The 22,391-nt window shown below is 51.2% G+C and overlaps 25 non-coding genes across 25 annotated transcripts; 13 read left to right on the plus strand and 12 right to left on the minus strand.

The window, feature by feature from the left end:
- The first annotated feature begins 63 nt into the window (after window positions 1-63).
- On the plus strand, window positions 64-135 carry Trnae-uuc (transfer RNA glutamic acid (anticodon UUC)). The gene has a single exon. It is a non-coding gene; the product is annotated as a tRNA-Glu (tRNA).
- A 1,025-nt stretch (window positions 136-1,160) lies between these two features.
- Trnag-ccc (transfer RNA glycine (anticodon CCC)) lies at window positions 1,161-1,232 on the minus strand. The gene has a single exon. It is a non-coding gene; the product is annotated as a tRNA-Gly (tRNA).
- Window positions 1,233-1,876: 644 nt separating this feature from the next.
- Window positions 1,877-1,948, plus strand: Trnae-uuc (transfer RNA glutamic acid (anticodon UUC)). The gene has a single exon. It is a non-coding gene; the product is annotated as a tRNA-Glu (tRNA).
- Window positions 1,949-2,973: 1,025 nt separating this feature from the next.
- On the minus strand, window positions 2,974-3,045 carry Trnag-ccc (transfer RNA glycine (anticodon CCC)). Its single transcript has one exon. It is a non-coding gene; the product is annotated as a tRNA-Gly (tRNA).
- Window positions 3,046-3,689: 644 nt separating this feature from the next.
- Window positions 3,690-3,761, plus strand: Trnae-uuc (transfer RNA glutamic acid (anticodon UUC)). The gene has a single exon. It is a non-coding gene; the product is annotated as a tRNA-Glu (tRNA).
- Window positions 3,762-4,786: 1,025 nt separating this feature from the next.
- On the minus strand, window positions 4,787-4,858 carry Trnag-ccc (transfer RNA glycine (anticodon CCC)). Its single transcript has one exon. It is a non-coding gene; the product is annotated as a tRNA-Gly (tRNA).
- A 644-nt stretch (window positions 4,859-5,502) lies between these two features.
- Window positions 5,503-5,574, plus strand: Trnae-uuc (transfer RNA glutamic acid (anticodon UUC)). The gene has a single exon. It is a non-coding gene; the product is annotated as a tRNA-Glu (tRNA).
- A 1,025-nt stretch (window positions 5,575-6,599) lies between these two features.
- Window positions 6,600-6,671, minus strand: Trnag-ccc (transfer RNA glycine (anticodon CCC)). The gene has a single exon. It is a non-coding gene; the product is annotated as a tRNA-Gly (tRNA).
- A 644-nt stretch (window positions 6,672-7,315) lies between these two features.
- Window positions 7,316-7,387, plus strand: Trnae-uuc (transfer RNA glutamic acid (anticodon UUC)). The gene has a single exon. It is a non-coding gene; the product is annotated as a tRNA-Glu (tRNA).
- Window positions 7,388-8,412: 1,025 nt separating this feature from the next.
- Window positions 8,413-8,484, minus strand: Trnag-ccc (transfer RNA glycine (anticodon CCC)). The gene has a single exon. It is a non-coding gene; the product is annotated as a tRNA-Gly (tRNA).
- Window positions 8,485-9,128: 644 nt separating this feature from the next.
- Trnae-uuc (transfer RNA glutamic acid (anticodon UUC)) lies at window positions 9,129-9,200 on the plus strand. The gene has a single exon. It is a non-coding gene; the product is annotated as a tRNA-Glu (tRNA).
- Window positions 9,201-10,225: 1,025 nt separating this feature from the next.
- Trnag-ccc (transfer RNA glycine (anticodon CCC)) lies at window positions 10,226-10,297 on the minus strand. The gene has a single exon. It is a non-coding gene; the product is annotated as a tRNA-Gly (tRNA).
- A 644-nt stretch (window positions 10,298-10,941) lies between these two features.
- On the plus strand, window positions 10,942-11,013 carry Trnae-uuc (transfer RNA glutamic acid (anticodon UUC)). Its single transcript has one exon. It is a non-coding gene; the product is annotated as a tRNA-Glu (tRNA).
- A 1,025-nt stretch (window positions 11,014-12,038) lies between these two features.
- On the minus strand, window positions 12,039-12,110 carry Trnag-ccc (transfer RNA glycine (anticodon CCC)). Its single transcript has one exon. It is a non-coding gene; the product is annotated as a tRNA-Gly (tRNA).
- A 644-nt stretch (window positions 12,111-12,754) lies between these two features.
- Trnae-uuc (transfer RNA glutamic acid (anticodon UUC)) lies at window positions 12,755-12,826 on the plus strand. Its single transcript has one exon. It is a non-coding gene; the product is annotated as a tRNA-Glu (tRNA).
- A 1,025-nt stretch (window positions 12,827-13,851) lies between these two features.
- On the minus strand, window positions 13,852-13,923 carry Trnag-ccc (transfer RNA glycine (anticodon CCC)). The gene has a single exon. It is a non-coding gene; the product is annotated as a tRNA-Gly (tRNA).
- A 644-nt stretch (window positions 13,924-14,567) lies between these two features.
- Trnae-uuc (transfer RNA glutamic acid (anticodon UUC)) lies at window positions 14,568-14,639 on the plus strand. Its single transcript has one exon. It is a non-coding gene; the product is annotated as a tRNA-Glu (tRNA).
- Window positions 14,640-15,664: 1,025 nt separating this feature from the next.
- Trnag-ccc (transfer RNA glycine (anticodon CCC)) lies at window positions 15,665-15,736 on the minus strand. Its single transcript has one exon. It is a non-coding gene; the product is annotated as a tRNA-Gly (tRNA).
- Window positions 15,737-16,380: 644 nt separating this feature from the next.
- Window positions 16,381-16,452, plus strand: Trnae-uuc (transfer RNA glutamic acid (anticodon UUC)). The gene has a single exon. It is a non-coding gene; the product is annotated as a tRNA-Glu (tRNA).
- Window positions 16,453-17,477: 1,025 nt separating this feature from the next.
- On the minus strand, window positions 17,478-17,549 carry Trnag-ccc (transfer RNA glycine (anticodon CCC)). The gene has a single exon. It is a non-coding gene; the product is annotated as a tRNA-Gly (tRNA).
- Window positions 17,550-18,193: 644 nt separating this feature from the next.
- On the plus strand, window positions 18,194-18,265 carry Trnae-uuc (transfer RNA glutamic acid (anticodon UUC)). Its single transcript has one exon. It is a non-coding gene; the product is annotated as a tRNA-Glu (tRNA).
- A 1,025-nt stretch (window positions 18,266-19,290) lies between these two features.
- On the minus strand, window positions 19,291-19,362 carry Trnag-ccc (transfer RNA glycine (anticodon CCC)). The gene has a single exon. It is a non-coding gene; the product is annotated as a tRNA-Gly (tRNA).
- Window positions 19,363-20,006: 644 nt separating this feature from the next.
- On the plus strand, window positions 20,007-20,078 carry Trnae-uuc (transfer RNA glutamic acid (anticodon UUC)). Its single transcript has one exon. It is a non-coding gene; the product is annotated as a tRNA-Glu (tRNA).
- Window positions 20,079-21,103: 1,025 nt separating this feature from the next.
- On the minus strand, window positions 21,104-21,175 carry Trnag-ccc (transfer RNA glycine (anticodon CCC)). Its single transcript has one exon. It is a non-coding gene; the product is annotated as a tRNA-Gly (tRNA).
- A 644-nt stretch (window positions 21,176-21,819) lies between these two features.
- Window positions 21,820-21,891, plus strand: Trnae-uuc (transfer RNA glutamic acid (anticodon UUC)). The gene has a single exon. It is a non-coding gene; the product is annotated as a tRNA-Glu (tRNA).
- The last annotated feature ends 500 nt before the right edge of the window (window positions 21,892-22,391 follow it).

Here is a 22,391-nt window from a genome sequence, read left to right on the forward strand (position 1 = left end):
TGAAGTTGCGTGGAGGAGAAGTATTTCTCGACGCATACACACGTAGTGGATACTTGAGGTATGTCCGGTATGGTCTAGTGGCTAGGATACCTGGCTTTCACCCAGGAGGCCCGGCTTCGATTCCCGGTACCGGAATGTGAATTTTCTGGGCTGGGATGAGAAAACCTGTCACGGCCGTTTTTCGTCTTCGTGGTGTTGCTGCTCTGGGTTCCAAGTATAAGTTGAGAGAAAGTCAAGAAAAAGAGATACATGCTCACGTGAATGGCGGGGCCGCTTTGAAGGAAGAGGAGATGGTTTTGCGGTTTTGGACTGCTGATGCGACAGTGTTGCGTGGCCCGTTAGCTCAGTGGGCTATAGCGTCGTGCTAGTAACACGGTCATGGGTTCGATCCCTCCACAGGCCATTCCATTTTCTTCGCTAACAGGAAATGCAGTCTTCTGCGAGACTCTGCCAGGCAGATTCCAAAATTACCTGCACATCGAGCTACAAGTCTGAACGTTTCACTCAGTTGTCGTCAACGGCCGGCTCCCTTTCGATTAATGAAGTTAAGCAGAGGTGGGCGTGGTTAGTGATTTGATGGGTGATAGGCGGGAACTCTGCGTGCTATTGGACCTTTCCACTTTCACCCCCACCCTCCCCCTTTTGTGTTACAGTGTTGTTGTGCTATGGTGCCTCCCTCAGCAATTTAAATTACGTTAACGAACATATGATCCAAAATTTAAAGAGGTTGTTTGCAAAAAGAGCGAAGTTAAGTGCCAGAACGACTTTGGCAATAACACAACCGTACGAATCCACAGATAATTTCTCAAATATCGTAGATAACACCGTAGCGAAGCAGTGAGATTTCCGAAATTTGTAAATGAAAATTTAGCTTTTCGTATTGAAAAGGAAAGGTACTCTTGATTACCTTATTTCTCGCAGCCGATTGTCGTACTTCGCCTGTCATATCGGCCCCACTGCCGAGCGGCAGCGAGCGGCAGTCGAGCAAAGTCGGGCCAAGTCGACACACGATGAAGTGAAATCAACTGAAGGACCCGCCCACGTAGCTGGAACGAGGCGAGAGACGAGCAGATATTACTTGGTGCGCGACACTTGGCAATTTCGAGGATCGCATGGTGTTGAACACACACTATTGCGCTACGCAAAAATGACAATGCTCCTGCGGTGGCCGGGAATCGAACCCGGATCAACTGCTTGGGAAGCAACCATGCTGACCGTTACACCACCACCGCACTGCGCTGCAGGCTTCCTGTGTCGTGATCCGTTGCCGCCCCTGCTGCCACCAGAGGCCGAAGCGAATCTGCTGCAGGCGCCCTGCCCGCCAGCACATCCGAACGCTTTGCCACGCTGCTTCCAGGGCGAGGCACCGTAACTAGACGCAGGATTGACTTCCGCTGAGAAGTCCACCGTTTCGTGTTCGGCATGGTGGGAAAAGAATTCTGAAATTAGAACTACTTAGTGAGGCTGGCGGTGGCGAGTATTCCTGTGTGCCTCCCTGGCGCAGTGGGCAGCGCGTGGCCTCTTCTTAAGGGCGTACGTTCGATCCTCACCTCAGCCATCTCATTTTCTCTCCACGACGGTGAAACGCACAGCATAGCTTTTGCGAGGTAAGGCCGTATTTGCCGTTTATTACCACCTAGGCTTCTTTGCGTCAACGTGAGAGTGTTTGTTTCCAGTTATTACTAATTACAGTTTTACTAGTTGCACTCGAGACTGAAAGCGATGTTTGTGTAGTATGACTTGGGCGCTTTGGGAGTGAGTAAGCGGGATCGTGGCGGCGGACAGAGTTCAGCGTTGGCGCCAGATTCGGCCGTGAAGTTGCGTGGAGGAGAAGTATTTCTCGACGCATACACACGTAGTGGATACTTGAGGTATGTCCGGTATGGTCTAGTGGCTAGGATACCTGGCTTTCACCCAGGAGGCCCGGCTTCGATTCCCGGTACCGGAATGTGAATTTTCTGGGCTGGGATGAGAAAACCTGTCACGGCCGTTTTTCGTCTTCGTGGTGTTGCTGCTCTGGGTTCCAAGTATAAGTTGAGAGAAAGTCAAGAAAAAGAGATACATGCTCACGTGAATGGCGGGGCCGCTTTGAAGGAAGAGGAGATGGTTTTGCGGTTTTGGACTGCTGATGCGACAGTGTTGCGTGGCCCGTTAGCTCAGTGGGCTATAGCGTCGTGCTAGTAACACGGTCATGGGTTCGATCCCTCCACAGGCCATTCCATTTTCTTCGCTAACAGGAAATGCAGTCTTCTGCGAGACTCTGCCAGGCAGATTCCAAAATTACCTGCACATCGAGCTACAAGTCTGAACGTTTCACTCAGTTGTCGTCAACGGCCGGCTCCCTTTCGATTAATGAAGTTAAGCAGAGGTGGGCGTGGTTAGTGATTTGATGGGTGATAGGCGGGAACTCTGCGTGCTATTGGACCTTTCCACTTTCACCCCCACCCTCCCCCTTTTGTGTTACAGTGTTGTTGTGCTATGGTGCCTCCCTCAGCAATTTAAATTACGTTAACGAACATATGATCCAAAATTTAAAGAGGTTGTTTGCAAAAAGAGCGAAGTTAAGTGCCAGAACGACTTTGGCAATAACACAACCGTACGAATCCACAGATAATTTCTCAAATATCGTAGATAACACCGTAGCGAAGCAGTGAGATTTCCGAAATTTGTAAATGAAAATTTAGCTTTTCGTATTGAAAAGGAAAGGTACTCTTGATTACCTTATTTCTCGCAGCCGATTGTCGTACTTCGCCTGTCATATCGGCCCCACTGCCGAGCGGCAGCGAGCGGCAGTCGAGCAAAGTCGGGCCAAGTCGACACACGATGAAGTGAAATCAACTGAAGGACCCGCCCACGTAGCTGGAACGAGGCGAGAGACGAGCAGATATTACTTGGTGCGCGACACTTGGCAATTTCGAGGATCGCATGGTGTTGAACACACACTATTGCGCTACGCAAAAATGACAATGCTCCTGCGGTGGCCGGGAATCGAACCCGGATCAACTGCTTGGGAAGCAACCATGCTGACCGTTACACCACCACCGCACTGCGCTGCAGGCTTCCTGTGTCGTGATCCGTTGCCGCCCCTGCTGCCACCAGAGGCCGAAGCGAATCTGCTGCAGGCGCCCTGCCCGCCAGCACATCCGAACGCTTTGCCACGCTGCTTCCAGGGCGAGGCACCGTAACTAGACGCAGGATTGACTTCCGCTGAGAAGTCCACCGTTTCGTGTTCGGCATGGTGGGAAAAGAATTCTGAAATTAGAACTACTTAGTGAGGCTGGCGGTGGCGAGTATTCCTGTGTGCCTCCCTGGCGCAGTGGGCAGCGCGTGGCCTCTTCTTAAGGGCGTACGTTCGATCCTCACCTCAGCCATCTCATTTTCTCTCCACGACGGTGAAACGCACAGCATAGCTTTTGCGAGGTAAGGCCGTATTTGCCGTTTATTACCACCTAGGCTTCTTTGCGTCAACGTGAGAGTGTTTGTTTCCAGTTATTACTAATTACAGTTTTACTAGTTGCACTCGAGACTGAAAGCGATGTTTGTGTAGTATGACTTGGGCGCTTTGGGAGTGAGTAAGCGGGATCGTGGCGGCGGACAGAGTTCAGCGTTGGCGCCAGATTCGGCCGTGAAGTTGCGTGGAGGAGAAGTATTTCTCGACGCATACACACGTAGTGGATACTTGAGGTATGTCCGGTATGGTCTAGTGGCTAGGATACCTGGCTTTCACCCAGGAGGCCCGGCTTCGATTCCCGGTACCGGAATGTGAATTTTCTGGGCTGGGATGAGAAAACCTGTCACGGCCGTTTTTCGTCTTCGTGGTGTTGCTGCTCTGGGTTCCAAGTATAAGTTGAGAGAAAGTCAAGAAAAAGAGATACATGCTCACGTGAATGGCGGGGCCGCTTTGAAGGAAGAGGAGATGGTTTTGCGGTTTTGGACTGCTGATGCGACAGTGTTGCGTGGCCCGTTAGCTCAGTGGGCTATAGCGTCGTGCTAGTAACACGGTCATGGGTTCGATCCCTCCACAGGCCATTCCATTTTCTTCGCTAACAGGAAATGCAGTCTTCTGCGAGACTCTGCCAGGCAGATTCCAAAATTACCTGCACATCGAGCTACAAGTCTGAACGTTTCACTCAGTTGTCGTCAACGGCCGGCTCCCTTTCGATTAATGAAGTTAAGCAGAGGTGGGCGTGGTTAGTGATTTGATGGGTGATAGGCGGGAACTCTGCGTGCTATTGGACCTTTCCACTTTCACCCCCACCCTCCCCCTTTTGTGTTACAGTGTTGTTGTGCTATGGTGCCTCCCTCAGCAATTTAAATTACGTTAACGAACATATGATCCAAAATTTAAAGAGGTTGTTTGCAAAAAGAGCGAAGTTAAGTGCCAGAACGACTTTGGCAATAACACAACCGTACGAATCCACAGATAATTTCTCAAATATCGTAGATAACACCGTAGCGAAGCAGTGAGATTTCCGAAATTTGTAAATGAAAATTTAGCTTTTCGTATTGAAAAGGAAAGGTACTCTTGATTACCTTATTTCTCGCAGCCGATTGTCGTACTTCGCCTGTCATATCGGCCCCACTGCCGAGCGGCAGCGAGCGGCAGTCGAGCAAAGTCGGGCCAAGTCGACACACGATGAAGTGAAATCAACTGAAGGACCCGCCCACGTAGCTGGAACGAGGCGAGAGACGAGCAGATATTACTTGGTGCGCGACACTTGGCAATTTCGAGGATCGCATGGTGTTGAACACACACTATTGCGCTACGCAAAAATGACAATGCTCCTGCGGTGGCCGGGAATCGAACCCGGATCAACTGCTTGGGAAGCAACCATGCTGACCGTTACACCACCACCGCACTGCGCTGCAGGCTTCCTGTGTCGTGATCCGTTGCCGCCCCTGCTGCCACCAGAGGCCGAAGCGAATCTGCTGCAGGCGCCCTGCCCGCCAGCACATCCGAACGCTTTGCCACGCTGCTTCCAGGGCGAGGCACCGTAACTAGACGCAGGATTGACTTCCGCTGAGAAGTCCACCGTTTCGTGTTCGGCATGGTGGGAAAAGAATTCTGAAATTAGAACTACTTAGTGAGGCTGGCGGTGGCGAGTATTCCTGTGTGCCTCCCTGGCGCAGTGGGCAGCGCGTGGCCTCTTCTTAAGGGCGTACGTTCGATCCTCACCTCAGCCATCTCATTTTCTCTCCACGACGGTGAAACGCACAGCATAGCTTTTGCGAGGTAAGGCCGTATTTGCCGTTTATTACCACCTAGGCTTCTTTGCGTCAACGTGAGAGTGTTTGTTTCCAGTTATTACTAATTACAGTTTTACTAGTTGCACTCGAGACTGAAAGCGATGTTTGTGTAGTATGACTTGGGCGCTTTGGGAGTGAGTAAGCGGGATCGTGGCGGCGGACAGAGTTCAGCGTTGGCGCCAGATTCGGCCGTGAAGTTGCGTGGAGGAGAAGTATTTCTCGACGCATACACACGTAGTGGATACTTGAGGTATGTCCGGTATGGTCTAGTGGCTAGGATACCTGGCTTTCACCCAGGAGGCCCGGCTTCGATTCCCGGTACCGGAATGTGAATTTTCTGGGCTGGGATGAGAAAACCTGTCACGGCCGTTTTTCGTCTTCGTGGTGTTGCTGCTCTGGGTTCCAAGTATAAGTTGAGAGAAAGTCAAGAAAAAGAGATACATGCTCACGTGAATGGCGGGGCCGCTTTGAAGGAAGAGGAGATGGTTTTGCGGTTTTGGACTGCTGATGCGACAGTGTTGCGTGGCCCGTTAGCTCAGTGGGCTATAGCGTCGTGCTAGTAACACGGTCATGGGTTCGATCCCTCCACAGGCCATTCCATTTTCTTCGCTAACAGGAAATGCAGTCTTCTGCGAGACTCTGCCAGGCAGATTCCAAAATTACCTGCACATCGAGCTACAAGTCTGAACGTTTCACTCAGTTGTCGTCAACGGCCGGCTCCCTTTCGATTAATGAAGTTAAGCAGAGGTGGGCGTGGTTAGTGATTTGATGGGTGATAGGCGGGAACTCTGCGTGCTATTGGACCTTTCCACTTTCACCCCCACCCTCCCCCTTTTGTGTTACAGTGTTGTTGTGCTATGGTGCCTCCCTCAGCAATTTAAATTACGTTAACGAACATATGATCCAAAATTTAAAGAGGTTGTTTGCAAAAAGAGCGAAGTTAAGTGCCAGAACGACTTTGGCAATAACACAACCGTACGAATCCACAGATAATTTCTCAAATATCGTAGATAACACCGTAGCGAAGCAGTGAGATTTCCGAAATTTGTAAATGAAAATTTAGCTTTTCGTATTGAAAAGGAAAGGTACTCTTGATTACCTTATTTCTCGCAGCCGATTGTCGTACTTCGCCTGTCATATCGGCCCCACTGCCGAGCGGCAGCGAGCGGCAGTCGAGCAAAGTCGGGCCAAGTCGACACACGATGAAGTGAAATCAACTGAAGGACCCGCCCACGTAGCTGGAACGAGGCGAGAGACGAGCAGATATTACTTGGTGCGCGACACTTGGCAATTTCGAGGATCGCATGGTGTTGAACACACACTATTGCGCTACGCAAAAATGACAATGCTCCTGCGGTGGCCGGGAATCGAACCCGGATCAACTGCTTGGGAAGCAACCATGCTGACCGTTACACCACCACCGCACTGCGCTGCAGGCTTCCTGTGTCGTGATCCGTTGCCGCCCCTGCTGCCACCAGAGGCCGAAGCGAATCTGCTGCAGGCGCCCTGCCCGCCAGCACATCCGAACGCTTTGCCACGCTGCTTCCAGGGCGAGGCACCGTAACTAGACGCAGGATTGACTTCCGCTGAGAAGTCCACCGTTTCGTGTTCGGCATGGTGGGAAAAGAATTCTGAAATTAGAACTACTTAGTGAGGCTGGCGGTGGCGAGTATTCCTGTGTGCCTCCCTGGCGCAGTGGGCAGCGCGTGGCCTCTTCTTAAGGGCGTACGTTCGATCCTCACCTCAGCCATCTCATTTTCTCTCCACGACGGTGAAACGCACAGCATAGCTTTTGCGAGGTAAGGCCGTATTTGCCGTTTATTACCACCTAGGCTTCTTTGCGTCAACGTGAGAGTGTTTGTTTCCAGTTATTACTAATTACAGTTTTACTAGTTGCACTCGAGACTGAAAGCGATGTTTGTGTAGTATGACTTGGGCGCTTTGGGAGTGAGTAAGCGGGATCGTGGCGGCGGACAGAGTTCAGCGTTGGCGCCAGATTCGGCCGTGAAGTTGCGTGGAGGAGAAGTATTTCTCGACGCATACACACGTAGTGGATACTTGAGGTATGTCCGGTATGGTCTAGTGGCTAGGATACCTGGCTTTCACCCAGGAGGCCCGGCTTCGATTCCCGGTACCGGAATGTGAATTTTCTGGGCTGGGATGAGAAAACCTGTCACGGCCGTTTTTCGTCTTCGTGGTGTTGCTGCTCTGGGTTCCAAGTATAAGTTGAGAGAAAGTCAAGAAAAAGAGATACATGCTCACGTGAATGGCGGGGCCGCTTTGAAGGAAGAGGAGATGGTTTTGCGGTTTTGGACTGCTGATGCGACAGTGTTGCGTGGCCCGTTAGCTCAGTGGGCTATAGCGTCGTGCTAGTAACACGGTCATGGGTTCGATCCCTCCACAGGCCATTCCATTTTCTTCGCTAACAGGAAATGCAGTCTTCTGCGAGACTCTGCCAGGCAGATTCCAAAATTACCTGCACATCGAGCTACAAGTCTGAACGTTTCACTCAGTTGTCGTCAACGGCCGGCTCCCTTTCGATTAATGAAGTTAAGCAGAGGTGGGCGTGGTTAGTGATTTGATGGGTGATAGGCGGGAACTCTGCGTGCTATTGGACCTTTCCACTTTCACCCCCACCCTCCCCCTTTTGTGTTACAGTGTTGTTGTGCTATGGTGCCTCCCTCAGCAATTTAAATTACGTTAACGAACATATGATCCAAAATTTAAAGAGGTTGTTTGCAAAAAGAGCGAAGTTAAGTGCCAGAACGACTTTGGCAATAACACAACCGTACGAATCCACAGATAATTTCTCAAATATCGTAGATAACACCGTAGCGAAGCAGTGAGATTTCCGAAATTTGTAAATGAAAATTTAGCTTTTCGTATTGAAAAGGAAAGGTACTCTTGATTACCTTATTTCTCGCAGCCGATTGTCGTACTTCGCCTGTCATATCGGCCCCACTGCCGAGCGGCAGCGAGCGGCAGTCGAGCAAAGTCGGGCCAAGTCGACACACGATGAAGTGAAATCAACTGAAGGACCCGCCCACGTAGCTGGAACGAGGCGAGAGACGAGCAGATATTACTTGGTGCGCGACACTTGGCAATTTCGAGGATCGCATGGTGTTGAACACACACTATTGCGCTACGCAAAAATGACAGTGCTCCTGCGGTGGCCGGGAATCGAACCCGGATCAACTGCTTGGGAAGCAACCATGCTGACCGTTACACCACCACCGCACTGCGCTGCAGGCTTCCTGTGTCGTGATCCGTTGCCGCCCCTGCTGCCACCAGAGGCCGAAGCGAATCTGCTGCAGGCGCCCTGCCCGCCAGCACATCCGAACGCTTTGCCACGCTGCTTCCAGGGCGAGGCACCGTAACTAGACGCAGGATTGACTTCCGCTGAGAAGTCCACCGTTTCGTGTTCGGCATGGTGGGAAAAGAATTCTGAAATTAGAACTACTTAGTGAGGCTGGCGGTGGCGAGTATTCCTGTGTGCCTCCCTGGCGCAGTGGGCAGCGCGTGGCCTCTTCTTAAGGGCGTACGTTCGATCCTCACCTCAGCCATCTCATTTTCTCTCCACGACGGTGAAACGCACAGCATAGCTTTTGCGAGGTAAGGCCGTATTTGCCGTTTATTACCACCTAGGCTTCTTTGCGTCAACGTGAGAGTGTTTGTTTCCAGTTATTACTAATTACAGTTTTACTAGTTGCACTCGAGACTGAAAGCGATGTTTGTGTAGTATGACTTGGGCGCTTTGGGAGTGAGTAAGCGGGATCGTGGCGGCGGACAGAGTTCAGCGTTGGCGCCAGATTCGGCCGTGAAGTTGCGTGGAGGAGAAGTATTTCTCGACGCATACACACGTAGTGGATACTTGAGGTATGTCCGGTATGGTCTAGTGGCTAGGATACCTGGCTTTCACCCAGGAGGCCCGGCTTCGATTCCCGGTACCGGAATGTGAATTTTCTGGGCTGGGATGAGAAAACCTGTCACGGCCGTTTTTCGTCTTCGTGGTGTTGCTGCTCTGGGTTCCAAGTATAAGTTGAGAGAAAGTCAAGAAAAAGAGATACATGCTCACGTGAATGGCGGGGCCGCTTTGAAGGAAGAGGAGATGGTTTTGCGGTTTTGGACTGCTGATGCGACAGTGTTGCGTGGCCCGTTAGCTCAGTGGGCTATAGCGTCGTGCTAGTAACACGGTCATGGGTTCGATCCCTCCACAGGCCATTCCATTTTCTTCGCTAACAGGAAATGCAGTCTTCTGCGAGACTCTGCCAGGCAGATTCCAAAATTACCTGCACATCGAGCTACAAGTCTGAACGTTTCACTCAGTTGTCGTCAACGGCCGGCTCCCTTTCGATTAATGAAGTTAAGCAGAGGTGGGCGTGGTTAGTGATTTGATGGGTGATAGGCGGGAACTCTGCGTGCTATTGGACCTTTCCACTTTCACCCCCACCCTCCCCCTTTTGTGTTACAGTGTTGTTGTGCTATGGTGCCTCCCTCAGCAATTTAAATTACGTTAACGAACATATGATCCAAAATTTAAAGAGGTTGTTTGCAAAAAGAGCGAAGTTAAGTGCCAGAACGACTTTGGCAATAACACAACCGTACGAATCCACAGATAATTTCTCAAATATCGTAGATAACACCGTAGCGAAGCAGTGAGATTTCCGAAATTTGTAAATGAAAATTTAGCTTTTCGTATTGAAAAGGAAAGGTACTCTTGATTACCTTATTTCTCGCAGCCGATTGTCGTACTTCGCCTGTCATATCGGCCCCACTGCCGAGCGGCAGCGAGCGGCAGTCGAGCAAAGTCGGGCCAAGTCGACACACGATGAAGTGAAATCAACTGAAGGACCCGCCCACGTAGCTGGAACGAGGCGAGAGACGAGCAGATATTACTTGGTGCGCGACACTTGGCAATTTCGAGGATCGCATGGTGTTGAACACACACTATTGCGCTACGCAAAAATGACAATGCTCCTGCGGTGGCCGGGAATCGAACCCGGATCAACTGCTTGGGAAGCAACCATGCTGACCGTTACACCACCACCGCACTGCGCTGCAGGCTTCCTGTGTCGTGATCCGTTGCCGCCCCTGCTGCCACCAGAGGCCGAAGCGAATCTGCTGCAGGCGCCCTGCCCGCCAGCACATCCGAACGCTTTGCCACGCTGCTTCCAGGGCGAGGCACCGTAACTAGACGCAGGATTGACTTCCGCTGAGAAGTCCACCGTTTCGTGTTCGGCATGGTGGGAAAAGAATTCTGAAATTAGAACTACTTAGTGAGGCTGGCGGTGGCGAGTATTCCTGTGTGCCTCCCTGGCGCAGTGGGCAGCGCGTGGCCTCTTCTTAAGGGCGTACGTTCGATCCTCACCTCAGCCATCTCATTTTCTCTCCACGACGGTGAAACGCACAGCATAGCTTTTGCGAGGTAAGGCCGTATTTGCCGTTTATTACCACCTAGGCTTCTTTGCGTCAACGTGAGAGTGTTTGTTTCCAGTTATTACTAATTACAGTTTTACTAGTTGCACTCGAGACTGAAAGCGATGTTTGTGTAGTATGACTTGGGCGCTTTGGGAGTGAGTAAGCGGGATCGTGGCGGCGGACAGAGTTCAGCGTTGGCGCCAGATTCGGCCGTGAAGTTGCGTGGAGGAGAAGTATTTCTCGACGCATACACACGTAGTGGATACTTGAGGTATGTCCGGTATGGTCTAGTGGCTAGGATACCTGGCTTTCACCCAGGAGGCCCGGCTTCGATTCCCGGTACCGGAATGTGAATTTTCTGGGCTGGGATGAGAAAACCTGTCACGGCCGTTTTTCGTCTTCGTGGTGTTGCTGCTCTGGGTTCCAAGTATAAGTTGAGAGAAAGTCAAGAAAAAGAGATACATGCTCACGTGAATGGCGGGGCCGCTTTGAAGGAAGAGGAGATGGTTTTGCGGTTTTGGACTGCTGATGCGACAGTGTTGCGTGGCCCGTTAGCTCAGTGGGCTATAGCGTCGTGCTAGTAACACGGTCATGGGTTCGATCCCTCCACAGGCCATTCCATTTTCTTCGCTAACAGGAAATGCAGTCTTCTGCGAGACTCTGCCAGGCAGATTCCAAAATTACCTGCACATCGAGCTACAAGTCTGAACGTTTCACTCAGTTGTCGTCAACGGCCGGCTCCCTTTCGATTAATGAAGTTAAGCAGAGGTGGGCGTGGTTAGTGATTTGATGGGTGATAGGCGGGAACTCTGCGTGCTATTGGACCTTTCCACTTTCACCCCCACCCTCCCCCTTTTGTGTTACAGTGTTGTTGTGCTATGGTGCCTCCCTCAGCAATTTAAATTACGTTAACGAACATATGATCCAAAATTTAAAGAGGTTGTTTGCAAAAAGAGCGAAGTTAAGTGCCAGAACGACTTTGGCAATAACACAACCGTACGAATCCACAGATAATTTCTCAAATATCGTAGATAACACCGTAGCGAAGCAGTGAGATTTCCGAAATTTGTAAATGAAAATTTAGCTTTTCGTATTGAAAAGGAAAGGTACTCTTGATTACCTTATTTCTCGCAGCCGATTGTCGTACTTCGCCTGTCATATCGGCCCCACTGCCGAGCGGCAGCGAGCGGCAGTCGAGCAAAGTCGGGCCAAGTCGACACACGATGAAGTGAAATCAACTGAAGGACCCGCCCACGTAGCTGGAACGAGGCGAGAGACGAGCAGATATTACTTGGTGCGCGACACTTGGCAATTTCGAGGATCGCATGGTGTTGAACACACACTATTGCGCTACGCAAAAATGACAATGCTCCTGCGGTGGCCGGGAATCGAACCCGGATCAACTGCTTGGGAAGCAACCATGCTGACCGTTACACCACCACCGCACTGCGCTGCAGGCTTCCTGTGTCGTGATCCGTTGCCGCCCCTGCTGCCACCAGAGGCCGAAGCGAATCTGCTGCAGGCGCCCTGCCCGCCAGCACATCCGAACGCTTTGCCACGCTGCTTCCAGGGCGAGGCACCGTAACTAGACGCAGGATTGACTTCCGCTGAGAAGTCCACCGTTTCGTGTTCGGCATGGTGGGAAAAGAATTCTGAAATTAGAACTACTTAGTGAGGCTGGCGGTGGCGAGTATTCCTGTGTGCCTCCCTGGCGCAGTGGGCAGCGCGTGGCCTCTTCTTAAGGGCGTACGTTCGATCCTCACCTCAGCCATCTCATTTTCTCTCCACGACGGTGAAACGCACAGCATAGCTTTTGCGAGGTAAGGCCGTATTTGCCGTTTATTACCACCTAGGCTTCTTTGCGTCAACGTGAGAGTGTTTGTTTCCAGTTATTACTAATTACAGTTTTACTAGTTGCACTCGAGACTGAAAGCGATGTTTGTGTAGTATGACTTGGGCGCTTTGGGAGTGAGTAAGCGGGATCGTGGCGGCGGACAGAGTTCAGCGTTGGCGCCAGATTCGGCCGTGAAGTTGCGTGGAGGAGAAGTATTTCTCGACGCATACACACGTAGTGGATACTTGAGGTATGTCCGGTATGGTCTAGTGGCTAGGATACCTGGCTTTCACCCAGGAGGCCCGGCTTCGATTCCCGGTACCGGAATGTGAATTTTCTGGGCTGGGATGAGAAAACCTGTCACGGCCGTTTTTCGTCTTCGTGGTGTTGCTGCTCTGGGTTCCAAGTATAAGTTGAGAGAAAGTCAAGAAAAAGAGATACATGCTCACGTGAATGGCGGGGCCGCTTTGAAGGAAGAGGAGATGGTTTTGCGGTTTTGGACTGCTGATGCGACAGTGTTGCGTGGCCCGTTAGCTCAGTGGGCTATAGCGTCGTGCTAGTAACACGGTCATGGGTTCGATCCCTCCACAGGCCATTCCATTTTCTTCGCTAACAGGAAATGCAGTCTTCTGCGAGACTCTGCCAGGCAGATTCCAAAATTACCTGCACATCGAGCTACAAGTCTGAACGTTTCACTCAGTTGTCGTCAACGGCCGGCTCCCTTTCGATTAATGAAGTTAAGCAGAGGTGGGCGTGGTTAGTGATTTGATGGGTGATAGGCGGGAACTCTGCGTGCTATTGGACCTTTCCACTTTCACCCCCACCCTCCCCCTTTTGTGTTACAGTGTTGTTGTGCTATGGTGCCTCCCTCAGCAATTTAAATTACGTTAACGAACATATGATCCAAAATTTAAAGAGGTTGTTTGCAAAAAGAGCGAAGTTAAGTGCCAGAACGACTTTGGCAATAACACAACCGTACGAATCCACAGATAATTTCTCAAATATCGTAGATAACACCGTAGCGAAGCAGTGAGATTTCCGAAATTTGTAAATGAAAATTTAGCTTTTCGTATTGAAAAGGAAAGGTACTCTTGATTACCTTATTTCTCGCAGCCGATTGTCGTACTTCGCCTGTCATATCGGCCCCACTGCCGAGCGGCAGCGAGCGGCAGTCGAGCAAAGTCGGGCCAAGTCGACACACGATGAAGTGAAATCAACTGAAGGACCCGCCCACGTAGCTGGAACGAGGCGAGAGACGAGCAGATATTACTTGGTGCGCGACACTTGGCAATTTCGAGGATCGCATGGTGTTGAACACACACTATTGCGCTACGCAAAAATGACAGTGCTCCTGCGGTGGCCGGGAATCGAACCCGGATCAACTGCTTGGGAAGCAACCATGCTGACCGTTACACCACCACCGCACTGCGCTGCAGGCTTCCTGTGTCGTGATCCGTTGCCGCCCCTGCTGCCACCAGAGGCCGAAGCGAATCTGCTGCAGGCGCCCTGCCCGCCAGCACATCCGAACGCTTTGCCACGCTGCTTCCAGGGCGAGGCACCGTAACTAGACGCAGGATTGACTTCCGCTGAGAAGTCCACCGTTTCGTGTTCGGCATGGTGGGAAAAGAATTCTGAAATTAGAACTACTTAGTGAGGCTGGCGGTGGCGAGTATTCCTGTGTGCCTCCCTGGCGCAGTGGGCAGCGCGTGGCCTCTTCTTAAGGGCGTACGTTCGATCCTCACCTCAGCCATCTCATTTTCTCTCCACGACGGTGAAACGCACAGCATAGCTTTTGCGAGGTAAGGCCGTATTTGCCGTTTATTACCACCTAGGCTTCTTTGCGTCAACGTGAGAGTGTTTGTTTCCAGTTATTACTAATTACAGTTTTACTAGTTGCACTCGAGACTGAAAGCGATGTTTGTGTAGTATGACTTGGGCGCTTTGGGAGTGAGTAAGCGGGATCGTGGCGGCGGACAGAGTTCAGCGTTGGCGCCAGATTCGGCCGTGAAGTTGCGTGGAGGAGAAGTATTTCTCGACGCATACACACGTAGTGGATACTTGAGGTATGTCCGGTATGGTCTAGTGGCTAGGATACCTGGCTTTCACCCAGGAGGCCCGGCTTCGATTCCCGGTACCGGAATGTGAATTTTCTGGGCTGGGATGAGAAAACCTGTCACGGCCGTTTTTCGTCTTCGTGGTGTTGCTGCTCTGGGTTCCAAGTATAAGTTGAGAGAAAGTCAAGAAAAAGAGATACATGCTCACGTGAATGGCGGGGCCGCTTTGAAGGAAGAGGAGATGGTTTTGCGGTTTTGGACTGCTGATGCGACAGTGTTGCGTGGCCCGTTAGCTCAGTGGGCTATAGCGTCGTGCTAGTAACACGGTCATGGGTTCGATCCCTCCACAGGCCATTCCATTTTCTTCGCTAACAGGAAATGCAGTCTTCTGCGAGACTCTGCCAGGCAGATTCCAAAATTACCTGCACATCGAGCTACAAGTCTGAACGTTTCACTCAGTTGTCGTCAACGGCCGGCTCCCTTTCGATTAATGAAGTTAAGCAGAGGTGGGCGTGGTTAGTGATTTGATGGGTGATAGGCGGGAACTCTGCGTGCTATTGGACCTTTCCACTTTCACCCCCACCCTCCCCCTTTTGTGTTACAGTGTTGTTGTGCTATGGTGCCTCCCTCAGCAATTTAAATTACGTTAACGAACATATGATCCAAAATTTAAAGAGGTTGTTTGCAAAAAGAGCGAAGTTAAGTGCCAGAACGACTTTGGCAATAACACAACCGTACGAATCCACAGATAATTTCTCAAATATCGTAGATAACACCGTAGCGAAGCAGTGAGATTTCCGAAATTTGTAAATGAAAATTTAGCTTTTCGTATTGAAAAGGAAAGGTACTCTTGATTACCTTATTTCTCGCAGCCGATTGTCGTACTTCGCCTGTCATATCGGCCCCACTGCCGAGCGGCAGCGAGCGGCAGTCGAGCAAAGTCGGGCCAAGTCGACACACGATGAAGTGAAATCAACTGAAGGACCCGCCCACGTAGCTGGAACGAGGCGAGAGACGAGCAGATATTACTTGGTGCGCGACACTTGGCAATTTCGAGGATCGCATGGTGTTGAACACACACTATTGCGCTACGCAAAAATGACAGTGCTCCTGCGGTGGCCGGGAATCGAACCCGGATCAACTGCTTGGGAAGCAACCATGCTGACCGTTACACCACCACCGCACTGCGCTGCAGGCTTCCTGTGTCGTGATCCGTTGCCGCCCCTGCTGCCACCAGAGGCCGAAGCGAATCTGCTGCAGGCGCCCTGCCCGCCAGCACATCCGAACGCTTTGCCACGCTGCTTCCAGGGCGAGGCACCGTAACTAGACGCAGGATTGACTTCCGCTGAGAAGTCCACCGTTTCGTGTTCGGCATGGTGGGAAAAGAATTCTGAAATTAGAACTACTTAGTGAGGCTGGCGGTGGCGAGTATTCCTGTGTGCCTCCCTGGCGCAGTGGGCAGCGCGTGGCCTCTTCTTAAGGGCGTACGTTCGATCCTCACCTCAGCCATCTCATTTTCTCTCCACGACGGTGAAACGCACAGCATAGCTTTTGCGAGGTAAGGCCGTATTTGCCGTTTATTACCACCTAGGCTTCTTTGCGTCAACGTGAGAGTGTTTGTTTCCAGTTATTACTAATTACAGTTTTACTAGTTGCACTCGAGACTGAAAGCGATGTTTGTGTAGTATGACTTGGGCGCTTTGGGAGTGAGTAAGCGGGATCGTGGCGGCGGACAGAGTTCAGCGTTGGCGCCAGATTCGGCCGTGAAGTTGCGTGGAGGAGAAGTATTTCTCGACGCATACACACGTAGTGGATACTTGAGGTATGTCCGGTATGGTCTAGTGGCTAGGATACCTGGCTTTCACCCAGGAGGCCCGGCTTCGATTCCCGGTACCGGAATGTGAATTTTCTGGGCTGGGATGAGAAAACCTGTCACGGCCGTTTTTCGTCTTCGTGGTGTTGCTGCTCTGGGTTCCAAGTATAAGTTGAGAGAAAGTCAAGAAAAAGAGATACATGCTCACGTGAATGGCGGGGCCGCTTTGAAGGAAGAGGAGATGGTTTTGCGGTTTTGGACTGCTGATGCGACAGTGTTGCGTGGCCCGTTAGCTCAGTGGGCTATAGCGTCGTGCTAGTAACACGGTCATGGGTTCGATCCCTCCACAGGCCATTCCATTTTCTTCGCTAACAGGAAATGCAGTCTTCTGCGAGACTCTGCCAGGCAGATTCCAAAATTACCTGCACATCGAGCTACAAGTCTGAACGTTTCACTCAGTTGTCGTCAACGGCCGGCTCCCTTTCGATTAATGAAGTTAAGCAGAGGTGGGCGTGGTTAGTGATTTGATGGGTGATAGGCGGGAACTCTGCGTGCTATTGGACCTTTCCACTTTCACCCCCACCCTCCCCCTTTTGTGTTACAGTGTTGTTGTGCTATGGTGCCTCCCTCAGCAATTTAAATTACGTTAACGAACATATGATCCAAAATTTAAAGAGGTTGTTTGCAAAAAGAGCGAAGTTAAGTGCCAGAACGACTTTGGCAATAACACAACCGTACGAATCCACAGATAATTTCTCAAATATCGTAGATAACACCGTAGCGAAGCAGTGAGATTTCCGAAATTTGTAAATGAAAATTTAGCTTTTCGTATTGAAAAGGAAAGGTACTCTTGATTACCTTATTTCTCGCAGCCGATTGTCGTACTTCGCCTGTCATATCGGCCCCACTGCCGAGCGGCAGCGAGCGGCAGTCGAGCAAAGTCGGGCCAAGTCGACACACGATGAAGTGAAATCAACTGAAGGACCCGCCCACGTAGCTGGAACGAGGCGAGAGACGAGCAGATATTACTTGGTGCGCGACACTTGGCAATTTCGAGGATCGCATGGTGTTGAACACACACTATTGCGCTACGCAAAAATGACAATGCTCCTGCGGTGGCCGGGAATCGAACCCGGATCAACTGCTTGGGAAGCAACCATGCTGACCGTTACACCACCACCGCACTGCGCTGCAGGCTTCCTGTGTCGTGATCCGTTGCCGCCCCTGCTGCCACCAGAGGCCGAAGCGAATCTGCTGCAGGCGCCCTGCCCGCCAGCACATCCGAACGCTTTGCCACGCTGCTTCCAGGGCGAGGCACCGTAACTAGACGCAGGATTGACTTCCGCTGAGAAGTCCACCGTTTCGTGTTCGGCATGGTGGGAAAAGAATTCTGAAATTAGAACTACTTAGTGAGGCTGGCGGTGGCGAGTATTCCTGTGTGCCTCCCTGGCGCAGTGGGCAGCGCGTGGCCTCTTCTTAAGGGCGTACGTTCGATCCTCACCTCAGCCATCTCATTTTCTCTCCACGACGGTGAAACGCACAGCATAGCTTTTGCGAGGTAAGGCCGTATTTGCCGTTTATTACCACCTAGGCTTCTTTGCGTCAACGTGAGAGTGTTTGTTTCCAGTTATTACTAATTACAGTTTTACTAGTTGCACTCGAGACTGAAAGCGATGTTTGTGTAGTATGACTTGGGCGCTTTGGGAGTGAGTAAGCGGGATCGTGGCGGCGGACAGAGTTCAGCGTTGGCGCCAGATTCGGCCGTGAAGTTGCGTGGAGGAGAAGTATTTCTCGACGCATACACACGTAGTGGATACTTGAGGTATGTCCGGTATGGTCTAGTGGCTAGGATACCTGGCTTTCACCCAGGAGGCCCGGCTTCGATTCCCGGTACCGGAATGTGAATTTTCTGGGCTGGGATGAGAAAACCTGTCACGGCCGTTTTTCGTCTTCGTGGTGTTGCTGCTCTGGGTTCCAAGTATAAGTTGAGAGAAAGTCAAGAAAAAGAGATACATGCTCACGTGAATGGCGGGGCCGCTTTGAAGGAAGAGGAGATGGTTTTGCGGTTTTGGACTGCTGATGCGACAGTGTTGCGTGGCCCGTTAGCTCAGTGGGCTATAGCGTCGTGCTAGTAACACGGTCATGGGTTCGATCCCTCCACAGGCCATTCCATTTTCTTCGCTAACAGGAAATGCAGTCTTCTGCGAGACTCTGCCAGGCAGATTCCAAAATTACCTGCACATCGAGCTACAAGTCTGAACGTTTCACTCAGTTGTCGTCAACGGCCGGCTCCCTTTCGATTAATGAAGTTAAGCAGAGGTGGGCGTGGTTAGTGATTTGATGGGTGATAGGCGGGAACTCTGCGTGCTATTGGACCTTTCCACTTTCACCCCCACCCTCCCCCTTTTGTGTTACAGTGTTGTTGTGCTATGGTGCCTCCCTCAGCAATTTAAATTACGTTAACGAACATATGATCCAAAATTTAAAGAGGTTGTTTGCAAAAAGAGCGAAGTTAAGTGCCAGAACGACTTTGGCAATAACACAACCGTACGAATCCACAGATAATTTCTCAAATATCGTAGATAACACCGTAGCGAAGCAGTGAGATTTCCGAAATTTGTAAATGAAAATTTAGCTTTTCGTATTGAAAAGGAAAGGTACTCTTGATTACCTTATTTCTCGCAGCCGATTGTCGTACTTCGCCTGTCATATCGGCCCCACTGCCGAGCGGCAGCGAGCGGCAGTCGAGCAAAGTCGGGCCAAGTCGACACACGATGAAGTGAAATCAACTGAAGGACCCGCCCACGTAGCTGGAACGAGGCGAGAGACGAGCAGATATTACTTGGTGCGCGACACTTGGCAATTTCGAGGATCGCATGGTGTTGAACACACACTATTGCGCTACGCAAAAATGACAATGCTCCTGCGGTGGCCGGGAATCGAACCCGGATCAACTGCTTGGGAAGCAACCATGCTGACCGTTACACCACCACCGCACTGCGCTGCAGGCTTCCTGTGTCGTGATCCGTTGCCGCCCCTGCTGCCACCAGAGGCCGAAGCGAATCTGCTGCAGGCGCCCTGCCCGCCAGCACATCCGAACGCTTTGCCACGCTGCTTCCAGGGCGAGGCACCGTAACTAGACGCAGGATTGACTTCCGCTGAGAAGTCCACCGTTTCGTGTTCGGCATGGTGGGAAAAGAATTCTGAAATTAGAACTACTTAGTGAGGCTGGCGGTGGCGAGTATTCCTGTGTGCCTCCCTGGCGCAGTGGGCAGCGCGTGGCCTCTTCTTAAGGGCGTACGTTCGATCCTCACCTCAGCCATCTCATTTTCTCTCCACGACGGTGAAACGCACAGCATAGCTTTTGCGAGGTAAGGCCGTATTTGCCGTTTATTACCACCTAGGCTTCTTTGCGTCAACGTGAGAGTGTTTGTTTCCAGTTATTACTAATTACAGTTTTATTAGTTGCACTCGAGACTGAAAGCGATGTTTGTGTAGTATGACTTGGGCGCTTTGGGAGTGAGTAAGCGGGATCGTGGCGGCGGACAGAGTTCAGCGTTGGCGCCAGATTCGGCCGTGAAGTTGCGTGGAGGAGAAGTATTTCTCGACGCATACACACGTAGTGGATACTTGAGGTATGTCCGGTATGGTCTAGTGGCTAGGATACCTGGCTTTCACCCAGGAGGCCCGGCTTCGATTCCCGGTACCGGAATGTGAATTTTCTGGGCTGGGATGAGAAAACCTGTCACGGCCGTTTTTCGTCTTCGTGGTGTTGCTGCTCTGGGTTCCAAGTATAAGTTGAGAGAAAGTCAAGAAAAAGAGATACATGCTCACGTGAATGGCGGGGCCGCTTTGAAGGAAGAGGAGATGGTTTTGCGGTTTTGGACTGCTGATGCGACAGTGTTGCGTGGCCCGTTAGCTCAGTGGGCTATAGCGTCGTGCTAGTAACACGGTCATGGGTTCGATCCCTCCACAGGCCATTCCATTTTCTTCGCTAACAGGAAATGCAGTCTTCTGCGAGACTCTGCCAGGCAGATTCCAAAATTACCTGCACATCGAGCTACAAGTCTGAACGTTTCACTCAGTTGTCGTCAACGGCCGGCTCCCTTTCGATTAATGAAGTTAAGCAGAGGTGGGCGTGGTTAGTGATTTGATGGGTGATAGGCGGGAACTCTGCGTGCTATTGGACCTTTCCACTTTCACCCCCACCCTCCCCCTTTTGTGTTACGGTGTTGTTGTGCTATGGTGCCTCCCTCAGCAATTTAAATTACGTTAACGAACATATGATCCAAAATTTAAAGAGGTTGTTTGCAAAAAGAGCGAAGTTAAGTGCCAGAACGACTTTGGCAATAACACAACCGTACGAATCCACAGATAATTTCTCAAATATCGTAGATAACACCGTAGCGAAGCAGTGAGATTTCCGAAATTTGTAAATGAAAATTTAGCTTTTCGTATTGAAAAGGAAAGGTACTCTTGATTACCTTATTTCTCGCAGCCGATTGTCGTACTTCGCCTGTCATATCGGCCCCACTGCCGAGCGGCAGCGAGCGGCAGTCGAGCAAAGTCGGGCCAAGTCGACACACGATGAAGTGAAATCAACTGAAGGACCCGCCCACGTAGCTGGAACGAGGCGAGAGACGAGCAGATATTACTTGGTGCGCGACACTTGGCAATTTCGAGGATCGCATGGTGTTGAACACACACTATTGCGCTACGCAAAAATGACAATGCTCCTGCGGTGGCCGGGAATCGAACCCGGATCAACTGCTTGGGAAGCAACCATGCTGACCGTTACACCACCACCGCACTGCGCTGCAGGTTTCCTGTGTCGTGATCCGTTGCCGCCCCTGCTGCCACCAGAGGCCGAAGCGAATCTGCTGCAGGCGCCCTGCCCGCCAGCACATCCGAACGCTTTGCCACGCTGCTTCCAGGGCGAGGCACCGTAACTAGACGCAGGATTGACTTCCGCTGAGAAGTCCACCGTTTCGTGTTCGGCATGGTGGGAAAAGAATTCTGAAATTAGAACTACTTAGTGAGGCTGGCGGTGGCGAGTATTCCTGTGTGCCTCCCTGGCGCAGTGGGCAGCGCGTGGCCTCTTCTTAAGGGCGTACGTTCGATCCTCACCTCAGCCATCTCATTTTCTCTCCACGACGGTGAAACGCACAGCATAGCTTTTGCGAGGTAAGGCCGTATTTGCCGTTTATTATCACCTAGGCTTCTTTGCGTCAACGTGAGAGTGTTTGTTTCCAGTTATTACTAATTACAGTTTTACTAGTTGCACTCGAGACTGAAAGCGATGTTTGTGTAGTATGACTTGGGCGCTTTGGGAGTGAGTAAGCGGGATCGTGGCGGCGGACAGAGTTCAGCGTTGGCGCCAGATTCGGCCGTGAAGTTGCGTGGAGGAGAAGTATTTCTCGACGCATACACACGTAGTGGATACTTGAGGTATGTCCGGTATGGTCTAGTGGCTAGGATACCTGGCTTTCACCCAGGAGGCCCGGCTTCGATTCCCGGTACCGGAATGTGAATTTTCTGGGCTGGGATGAGAAAACCTGTCACGGCCGTTTTTCGTCTTCGTGGTGTTGCTGCTCTGGGTTCCAAGTATAAGTTGAGAGAAAGTCAAGAAAAAGAGATACATGCTCACGTGAATGGCGGGGCCGCTTTGAAGGAAGAGGAGATGGTTTTGCGGTTTTGGACTGCTGATGCGACAGTGTTGCGTGGCCCGTTAGCTCAGTGGGCTATAGCGTCGTGCTAGTAACACGGTCATGGGTTCGATCCCTCCACAGGCCATTCCATTTTCTTCGCTAACAGGAAATGCAGTCTTCTGCGAGACTCTGCCAGGCAGATTCCAAAATTACCTGCACATCGAGCTACAAGTCTGAACGTTTCACTCAGTTGTCGTCAACGGCCGGCTCCCTTTCGATTAATGAAGTTAAGCAGAGGTGGGCGTGGTTAGTGATTTGATGGGTGATAGGCGGGAACTCTGCGTGCTATTGGACCTTTCCACTTTCACCCCCACCCT

Source organism: Schistocerca nitens, chromosome 9, assembly GCF_023898315.1.
Source record: "Schistocerca nitens isolate TAMUIC-IGC-003100 chromosome 9, iqSchNite1.1, whole genome shotgun sequence".
In the NCBI taxonomy this organism is placed as follows: domain Eukaryota; kingdom Metazoa; phylum Arthropoda; class Insecta; order Orthoptera; family Acrididae; genus Schistocerca; species Schistocerca nitens.